Source organism: Phacochoerus africanus, chromosome 2 (assembly GCF_016906955.1).
Source record: "Phacochoerus africanus isolate WHEZ1 chromosome 2, ROS_Pafr_v1, whole genome shotgun sequence".
NCBI lineage: Eukaryota > Metazoa > Chordata > Mammalia > Artiodactyla > Suidae > Phacochoerus > Phacochoerus africanus.
The window spans coordinates 125,481-135,599 of record NC_062545.1 but is presented as its reverse complement, the minus strand read 5'-3'; the positions used below and the strand labels follow the sequence as shown (position 1 = coordinate 135,599).

Sequence of the window (10,119 nt, the reverse complement as noted above, 5' to 3'; positions counted from 1 at the left end):
TCCGCTAGAACGGAGACGCGTGTGAGACAGTCAGGTGTAGGCATCAGACTGATCAACAGTGGTTGTCTTTAAGGTGGGGATGAAATTACAAGAGACTTTTCATTTCTCACATTCCTCTGTAGTTTGAATAATCAGGAGAGACATTTATTTGAAAGGGACCCAAAGATCAGAAATGTGTCTTTATTCAGCATTCTGTCATCAGAAATGCCCGCTGGGACACGTGCACTGTGAGCCACCTCCTTTTACAGAGAGATGGAGGCAGAGGCTCTGATTTCGTCATGTTACCTTCTGAGACCCCGACACCCCTTTCCCCACCTCTCGGGGGTCAGTTTCCACTGGTATGTAAGTATGCTGACCAACTCCACCTCTCACTGTACTAAGACCTTCAGTCTTTTAAATTTTTACACGTTCTTGGTCAAAAAGTGTATTTCATCGATTTCGTTTGCATTTCTATGAATATTAGATTTTTACAGCACTTATTTTTTTCACACACATTGGCTCTTAGCATTTCCTTTTGTGAATGACTTATTCACAAAATAAGTAGCATCCTTGGCCAAGTTTTTCCTGGCCGATGTTTTAATATCCATCTGTAGGACCTGTTTACGCATTACGAATACTAACCCTCTGCTGGTGAGTACGTGGCAAGTGTTTCTTCCCTGTTCCTTGTTCCTGGTTTCCTGGTGTTGGAAATCTTCAGTCACTCCATGCATCCAGTCTGTCGGGAAGAGGTAGATCTTGAATTTATACTCCTTTTAGTATGTCCACTGCTGCCACCGTAGTCCAAGCCTCTCTCCCCTCTGCAAGCATCCCTGTCTCTGTGGCCTCTGAAACGCCACAGAAATAAAGAGGAAAATGCCTCTTCTCTGGCTATGCCTTCACGTCCTGCTCTGACCGAAACCTGACATCCCCTTAAGTAGCTGCTTCCCTGTACCTTCATAGTTCTCATTCCCGCTTCCAGACCGTTCCTGTGGTAATCAGAACTTGCTGACAGACTGTGCACCCAGCAGTGGGAAGCGTCCGTGGCGAGCCCTCGACTCTGCGTCAGGAAGGCTGCCAGGCGCCCCCTGTCTCAGCTCCGCCGTGTCCACAGCCTCGGCTGGAGACGTGAAGTGACACACACGCTCATTCACTCCGGGCCTGGCCGATGCTGGCTCTGCCCCGGGGGCTCTGTTTCTCTCCACGTGAGCCTCCGCTGCCCATGGGGCCTAGTGTGGGCTGCTTCCCAGCATGGCCACTGGGTACCACAGACAAACACCCCAAGAGCTGAAGAGCCAGGCAGATGCCACATGGCCCCCTAGCACCCAAGTGCACTCGTCACACATCAGTTCCCCTGCCTGCTTCATCCAAAAAGGCAGCCTACACGCCTGTCCAGATTCAGGTGGGGCTCAGGGGCTCTTCCTCTTGATGGGATAGGAGTGGGTCTGGAAGAGCACAGGGGACCGGAGTATCGCCGTGGCTGTTTTTGGAAAATAGAACCTCCCACACAGACCATTGCCCCTCCCTGGAAACAGTGGCCTTTAAATCTCTTGTCACCACCCGACCACCACCCTTCCTGATGGCCCTCAGATTCTTCAAGATTCAGGCTCCTGGCTCGCTCTTCCCAGCCTGACTCTGGTAATAACCTGTGGTGACTTCATAGCCTGTAGCTTAATGTTAATCCCTCGACCTCCCTCTCCAGTGACCGTGTCTCCCACCTTGGCCTTCTCGTTACCCGTAGCCCAGCCCCTTCAGAACTTCGGTTTCAGACGCGTGCTGTCCACCCTCACAGCTTCTTGCTTCTTGATCCGGGTGACCCTTTGGTCAGGTCAGGACTCCGGGCCGCTGGGCCTCCCATTCCTTCTCACCCTGTTGACCTTCAAAGGCTGGTAATCGGAGTGACCTCCTTGACTGTTTGCCTCTCTCACTACTCCGTTGATGTGGTAGGACCACAGACCTAGGCTGAATCAGACCCTCTGCATTTGGAATGGGGCTGGAGAGAAACCCACAGTCATCCTTACCAGCCCCCAGCCTGGTGACTGCAGAGAAGGCGTCCCCACTCTCCCAGTACCCAGACTTTTCACATCCTCTCTGCCTAGTCTTCCAACCCTTCTTCCCCACCCTCAGTCACAGCCGCCAACCTTGCTTTCTCTGCATTCCTGTAGCCGCCTCTGCCCTCTTTCAAGCGTCTATGTGTCATCAAACATAATCTGTGTAACTGAGTACCAGGAGAACCAGACAGTCCAGACTAAGAGAGAACGACGGCTGACCTGACCACGAGTCTCCAGTGGGGCACTCGGACCCACCACCTGGTCAGCAGCACCCCTCCAACCCCTGCAGCATCAGTTACATCTTCCCCAGTGGCTTTCCCTCCCATTTTGCAAAAGCCTCTCTCTAATCTACTTTATGTCCAGCACTCCTGTCATTTCTTTGCTTTCCTTTAGAGAAAAATAAGTTTGAGTCCAGAATCCTCTGGTCAGTCAAATTAGCATTCTGGCATCAGAGCAAAAATTAATGCATTTTCAGGAACCATAAAATTTTGACTAACATATCTTTTCCAAAAGAAGGTGGACATGCTCTAGAAAAAAACGAACACTTCCATCGAACCAGGACTGCATGGGAGGTAAGAAACAGTGTTGAACAAAGAAATTAGCAGAATATGTAGTTTTTGCCAACAATTATTAACCGTAAAAAGCAGGAGGCAGAATCAATTGAAGACTAAAAGCCCAGACTATTACAAGGAAAGTGATGAGTGTTCCTGGGGAATAAAATCAAAGAACAGGGAGACTAAATGTGACTTGCTTGGAGGATAGATCCTGAATAAATCTGGAGGCTTTTAGAAGAAGCAGGTTAGCGAGTATAAAGTGCAGGGTACGCTCTGGAGGAAGGAAGGAAGGGGAGCAGGAAGGAAGGTGGTAGAGGAGCGTCTGCCACGCGCTCCAGCGCCTGGTCTTGTAAGTCAGATCACACGCAGACACGAGGGAAAGCAGACCTGACAGCAGTGTCTAACTCACCTCCCTCAGAGAAGAACAGGTCGAGTCGACAAACATAACGACACCTTCGAATGAGCCCATTAACAAGTTTATTCTAATAAACTTACAGAACAATATGTGCCTTTTTGTTTATATTACTTTCAGACACGTATGGGCAGTTCACAAAATCCAAGCATGTGTTACAGGCTCCAGAGTAAATCGCCAATTTAGTGAAAAGCCGTGTTTTCTGACCACAGGAAAATAACTTGAGAAATCAACAGGATAGAAAACAAAAATTTTCCCACTTGGAAATTAGTTCATCATTCTACATTTTTATTGAGGAAACCGATCAAAATTACTTCAGGAAATAGTAATAAAAGGACTGCATTTAAGAGTTTCTGGGAGGGGAGCAGAGGGGAGTGATGCCGGGAAGACGGTGGAGTAGGCGTCTCCGGGGACCCGTCTCTGCCTGGACAGCGGTTGTGCTGGCAGAGACCTCTGAAGGAGCGATTTCGGAACTCTGGAGCCTGTTTGAAGGCTTGCAGCTTCCAGGGGAAGGCTTGCCTGGTTCGTTGTGGTTAATTTCCACCCCTTTTGGCTGCCCATCCTCCTTCCTCTTGGCAGTCAGCCGTGCCCACGTTGCTGATGCAGCTTACTAGGGCCGGGATGGGCAGTGAGGTCCTTGGCCACAGGTCGGGCTCCTGTGCAGTGGGGGTTGCTCCTGATCGCAGAGGAGCAGGCACGGGCCATCACTGTTTCAGCCCCCAACTTGTTGAAGTGGCTTCCACAGCATTGAAAGGAGCAGCACCTGTGGAGGGGTTTTCCCCCCTTTTTGCTCCTTTGGAAGCCAGACACTTCAGGATTAAGACATTCAAAAGCAAGTACTGGCGCCTTGATTCCCAGGTTTACCAGAGGCCGTGCTCAGGCTCTGGCTGGAACCGTGTTTCGCAACCAGTGTGACAATGATGTCACTGTTTGGAGCCCTCAGGGCCACATTCAAGTTGAACGTGCGGTGGAAGCTGTCAAACAAGGTTCAGCCGCAGCTGCTATGACGTCAAAAACCCATGCAGTGCTGGTGGCATTGAAGGGCGCAGTCAGCACTTGCAGCTCATCAGGAACGAGGTCTCCATGTCGATAACCGTGTCGACGCCTCAGCTGCGGGACGTGCTGCTGGTGCTGGACTGTTAGGTGATTGTACGCGTCAGGAGTGTCTGGATTCCAGGTTTGTGTTTGGCAGACCTCGGCTGTGTCGCGTCTTGCGCCTCTGATTGGAAGCAAAACCCCGACACCAGTGCGGCGATGTGGCCGGCGACCGTGTGGTGCTGCGCTGCTGACTGCTGGTGATGATGATGTGGGCCCTCGCACTTTCAAACGTGTCCATTTGCTGACTATGTCAGCCGCAGAGCTGTGTCCATTGGAGCTTGTTCTCAATCAGTTTGTGCTTACTCGGAGAGGCGTATGTTGACGGTTATGGAACGCGCTTTGAATGAACTGGTTAAGCACGGCCTGGGTGCCTTAGGGAGACCCTGCCTGCAGAAGAGGACCTAACTGCAAGGAGCTTTTCCATTGGAATTGTTGGGAAAGACTTAGAGTTGACGAGTTATGGTGGTGATGATGAGTCTCCACTCCTGGCAGGTCTTGAGGAGAGACCACAGAGAAAGGCACGGCCTGCTCAGCCTGCTGGTGAGCCTGCAGAAAAAGCTGATGAACCAGTGGACCATTACGTGATGAACCAGTGGACGTGTGTCTTAGCAAGCGTGTAAGAAGCAAGAACACAGTGCTGATGACGAGGGTCTGAACGTTGAACCGAAAGACGTGGAATATGGGGTCAGGGTGCGTGCTAGGGATTGGTCCAGATGTGAGTTTTTCCCAAGCAACTCCACCAAGGCCATATAATGGGTTGCGTTTTTCTTTAAGAGGGTCTGTATAATCGTTTTCTGGAAAGTATAGTTGTCTGTACTAATGTTTTTGTATGAAGAACATACTGTCTTTGTGGTTTTAAAGACAACTGTGAAATAAAATTGTTTTACCTGCCAGAAAAACAAAACAAAGCAAACAAAAACAGAAGCAAGTACATACACAGGAGTTTAGGAAGCCAGCGCCCTTGGCCAGGGAAGGGCGCAGGCTCAGAAGAGACGAGCAAAGACCTTACTTACGTGTTCCCTTCAGGCCGGTCAGCACAGAGGCAGCAACAACCAACCGCAGTCATAGAAGCCGGGCAGCATCTGATTTCCGGAATTAAAACAGTGTAAGGTTTAAATGGCCAGCTTTCAACAAAAAAAATCACAAGGAATACAGAGAAATAGGAAGGCATGGCCCATTCAAAGGAACAAAATAAAAGAAACTCTCCCCGAGGGAGCCCAGATGTCATAGTTACAAGATAAAACTCTAAGGAAACTGTCTTAGAGATGCTCAAAGGACTAAAAGAAGACATGGACAAAATCAAGGAACAATGAGCAAAATGAGACTATCAAGTGATCTAGGGAGGTAAGATTTAGGGGAAAAAAAAAGATTCTGGATCAGAGAAGTACAGAAACTGAAATGAAAAAATCTCTAGAGTGGTTCAAAGGCAGGTATGAGCAGGCAGATTTCTATTTGATTTGAGAGACAAAATGGAAATTCAGTTATTAATCTGAGCATAGTGTATAAAGATGTAATTTATGGGAGTTCCTGTCGTGGCTCAGTGGTTAATGAATCCGACTAGGAACCATGAGGTTGCAGGTTCGATCCCTGGCCTCACTCAGTGGGTTCAGGATCCGGCGTTGCCGTGAGCTGTGGTGTAGGTCGCAGACGCGGCTCGGATCTGGCTCTGGCGTGGCTGTGGCGGAGGCTGGTGGCTACAGCTCCGATTGGACCCCTAGCCTGGGAACCTCCATATGCTGCGGGTGCGGCCCTAGGAGACAAAATAAAATAAAATTAAAGGTGTAATTTGCGATAAAGGTAGCAGAAAGGGGTATGAAGCGGCGTAGGAGCAGGTTAGGCCGTCAGAGTTAAGTTGGTATGGATTCCACTTGGAATGTTCTAACTTGCGGATGCCCAGGGTGGTCCCTGTGGTCACCACAGACAGACACACAGAAGAAAGTGAGAATCAAAACATGCCATTGCAAAAACATCAACCAAACACCAAAGAAGGCAGGAATGAAGAAAATGAGAGACCCCAAAAAGCTGCACGGCACAGAGAGAGCAAAGAGCAAAATATCAGAAGTTCCTCCTCATCAATCTTAATTTAAATGAATTAAACTCTCCATCAAAAGACAGAGATTGGGCCAACAGATAAGACAGATAAACGGTATATGCTCTCTGAGAAATTCACCTAGATCCAAAGACAAATTGGTTGAAAAGGATAGGATGGGAAAAGATACTTCATACACATAGTAGCCAAAAGGCAGCTGAGGTGGTTTTTCGACTATCAGACAAAATGGACTTTAACGGCGGGAATGTACATTGGTACTACTACTATGGAAAAGTGTGGAAGTACCTCAGAAAACTACACGTAGAATTACCGTATGATCCAGCATTCCCACTCCTAGACACATATCCAGACAAAACTTTCATTGAAAAAGATGCAAGCACCCGTATTCACTGTAGCCGCCACATAGAAGCAGCCTAAGTGTCCATCAGCAGATGAATGGATTAAGATGTGGTACATATACACAGTGGAAAACTATTCCACCATGAAAAAGACAAAATAATGCCATTTGTAGCAACATGGGTGGAACCGGAGACCCTCATACAAGTAACTCAGAAAGAGAAAGACCAACACCATGTGATGTCCACACACAAGCGGAGCCGAAAACACGGCACGAACGACCTCTCCGGAGCAGAGACAGATCGTGGACATGGGGGGCAGACTTGCGTTTGCCGGGCGGACGGGGGAGACGAGGGGGCTGGCGGGGAGTTTGGGGTTGGTAGATGCAGACTGTTTAATTTCGAACGGTTGGACGAGGGGGGTCCTGCTGTCCAGCACAGGGCACTGTGTCCAGTCTCTCGGAGAAGAACCCGATGGAAGGTGAAAAAACACGTGCGTGTGTGACCGGATCACTTTGCTGTACAGCAGAAGTTGAAGGAACACCAAGTCAACCATACTTTAATAAAATGCTTTTAAAAGTAGACTTGGTAAGGGTTATACAAGGCAGAGGGCAGTGTCTGTTGATGCAAGTCTCAACACAGCAAGAAGAAGTAACAGTTGTAAACATTTGCTCACCAAGTAACAGACCCTCGAGATAGGTGAGACAAAAACTGACAGAATTGAAGGGAGAAAGAGTTCAGCCAAAACAGTGGGGCGTCATTATCCCACTTGGAAAATGGGCAGAAGGCTCAGAAGACAAGGACGGTCTTTCACACGAGAAATGGCCCTGGTCTAACAGGCGTGTCCAGAGCAGTCACCGGCGGCAGCGCCTGCACCCTCGTTCTCCAGGATGTGCCACGTGCCAGGCCACGAACACGTCTCGGGAGGTTTTAAAACAACATGTGTCGCATAAAGGATCTTCTCCGATCACCCTGGGATGCAGTTAGAAATCAGTAACAGAAGGTATACTGGAAGTTTCGCAAATATGTGGAAATTAAACAGAATACTACTAAACAACCGATGGGTCAAAAAAGTTACGCCTTCTGTGTACCAGGCACTATAATGGAGCAGAAATAATTAAGTGTTTCAAAATAGTTAACTAGTAAGCATTGACTTCCTAAAATTTTTTTATTGTAGTTGATTTACCAGAAGAAAAAATTACAAGGGAAGTTAGAAAATACTTGAGGCAAATGAAAATGAACACGAAACACCAAGACTTAGGTGATGCAGTGAAACCAGTGCCCCCTGCGCCCGCCGCGCCCGCCCTCCGCTGGGCAGCTCCCTCCCTCCCTCTCTTAACCTGCCTTTGGTTTCCCATTGGTTAACGTGCAGTAACGGAAGTTTCAGCTTCAGAACGAATGTTCCAGATTCTTGTCAAGGTTTTGCCGTATCTGTTTCAACTTCCCATGTCTTTGCTGATTTAATTCTCGTTCACGTTGTTAAAAGACAGACTAACACATATGAAATTTTCAAGACTTTATTTGAGGAAGAAGTCAATTCAGACTGTGCGGCACCAAAGCAGAATCTGTTAGGAGGCTTCAGAGACAAGAGCTGCGTGAGGAGGCCGTCACTCCGGTCGCCTTGACTGTTTGTGATGGACTGTCCCTAGGTTTTGGTTTCTGAGTGTTGAGGCTCTTGGGTTACAGTTCTGCTTTGCAGAGTTGGGCTTCTGAGGCCTAAGAGCTAGTGCAGTGTAATGTAACGGCCCCTGCTGAATTAACTCCACGCCTTCTGCAGGCGTCGTAGGTCTGCCTCTGGCCTGTGATGGGGAAAGTGGGGCTTCCCTTCTCTCCCTAAGGAAGAGGTGCAGGAACGGCCTTAGGTGTGGCTGTCCTGACGGGCCCAGAGCTGGGAGGTCCAGCCCCCACCCCAGTTGTAGGCGCCCATGGGACCACCCACCAGCAGGAGCTTCCGAGGGAGCCCCCTGCTGAGAGAGCCAGTGGGGGCGCCAGCCAGCCCCCAGCGCAGCCCCTGCACAGCAGAGGGCGCCAGGAAGCTGGGGCCCGTCGTTCAGATGGGAAAACTTTCTCGAATGATTTCTGGGACGATTTCTTCCTGCATTTCCCCTGCTCTCAATCTCAGAGCTTGGACACGGATTTCTGTTTTCTCTCCTGATACCTTTTTGTCTTTTGACTCTACTCTGTGGGAAATTTCCTCCACTCTATCTTCCATCCTTTCTATTAATCCTTGAATTTTTCTGTACTTAAATTCTGAGATCTCTGCGGCTTTTTTCTCATTTGTGTGGCATCCTCCTGTGTCACAATTGTGCATTTTCTGTCGTATCTGACATTAATTACACCTGTAGTTTGTTTTATTTTTTTCTTCTTCCTTTATAGACAGTTTCAAGGTTCTTTTTCTATGTGTTTGTTTTGATCTCTGTTTTTAGTCTAGTTTTTTTTTTTTTTCTTTCCTCAAACGCTAAGTGGCCTGCTCCTGAGCGCCCGCTCTTGTTGACGAGTGAGGCATTAACAAGGTGACCACATGTCTGTGCTGGACGAGGCTTTGCTGCTGTCTCCTCGGTCCCGGAGCCATGGGGCAAGTCCTGGCGCTGGACCCCTTCCTCGGGTTGGTCAGTGTCCTTAGAGGAGGCATGGAGGGAGTTAAAGAGTCTGAAGCTCTGAGTGCCCACTGGAAAGGGGGCCGGAGGCAGTGGCGAGGTGCCCTGGGGTAGCCCCAGCTTTCTAGCCTGGGTGGGTGAGGAGTTTGGTACTTGACTTGCAAGCAGTGGGAACTGGGTTGTTGCTACTGAGGCACCACCTGTGCGGCTTAGGAGCCGGAAGGAAGACCCTGGAGTGGGTCCTGTTCTGCCACCTGCCCCGCAGGTGGCCTTGGGAGCGGCCTCTTACCTCCCCCGAGAGAGTGTGTGCACACTCCGTGAGCACGTGCCCCATTGCTTCCACAGCTGGCTGGGGGGGGGGGGTGTCGGAACATTTGCAGAGACGTGGGAACAGTGCCTGCCCCCCCACCTCCAGCACCTGCAGACTGTGGAGAAGGGGGAGGCTGAGGGGAGCCATGGGTGGAGGAGGGGCGGGGGGGGTACAGGAGGCAGGGAGGTTGGGGTGGGGGAGGAGAGCCGCAGGGGTGGGGCAGAGGGGTCAGTGCTGTCCCCTGTGACCCAGCAGATGAGGACAACATTGAACACTGAGGCCACCAGGGGCCACACAGGAGGAGTGAGTGGTCCGTGGTGTCCGGTCAGCAGAGCAGGCCTGGCTGTAGCTGCGGAAGACCCTCAGCGGTGCCTCTAGGGCTTCTGCTCCTGGTGAGGGGCCTCGGAGGGCAGCTGGCAGAGCCCACCCAGCCTGGGCACTAAAACATGACTGCATTGGAGTTCCTGTTGTGGAGCAGGGAAACAGCCAGACTGGTGTTCAGGAGGATGCTAGTGGGTTAAGGATCCGGCATCGCTTTGAGCTGCAGTGTGGGTCTCAGATGCTGCTCGGGCCCTGCGTTGCTGGGGTGTAGGCGGCAGCTGTAGCTCCAGTTCGACTCCTAGCCAGGGAACACCCAGATGCCTCTGGGGCGGCCGTCAAAAGCAGACAAACAAACAAACAACACGGCTTCACAAGAAGTTATTCTCACAGTGGTGGCCCCGCCGACAAGAATCTT

At 50.1% G+C, this 10,119-nt stretch overlaps 1 pseudogene; it reads left to right on the top strand.

Annotated features, from left to right (window-relative positions):
• The first annotated feature begins 3,614 nt into the window (after positions 1 to 3,614).
• On the top strand, positions 3,615 to 5,660 carry LOC125121457 (proteasome subunit alpha type-1-like; annotated as a pseudogene).
• Positions 5,661 to 10,119: the final 4,459 nt, after the last annotated feature.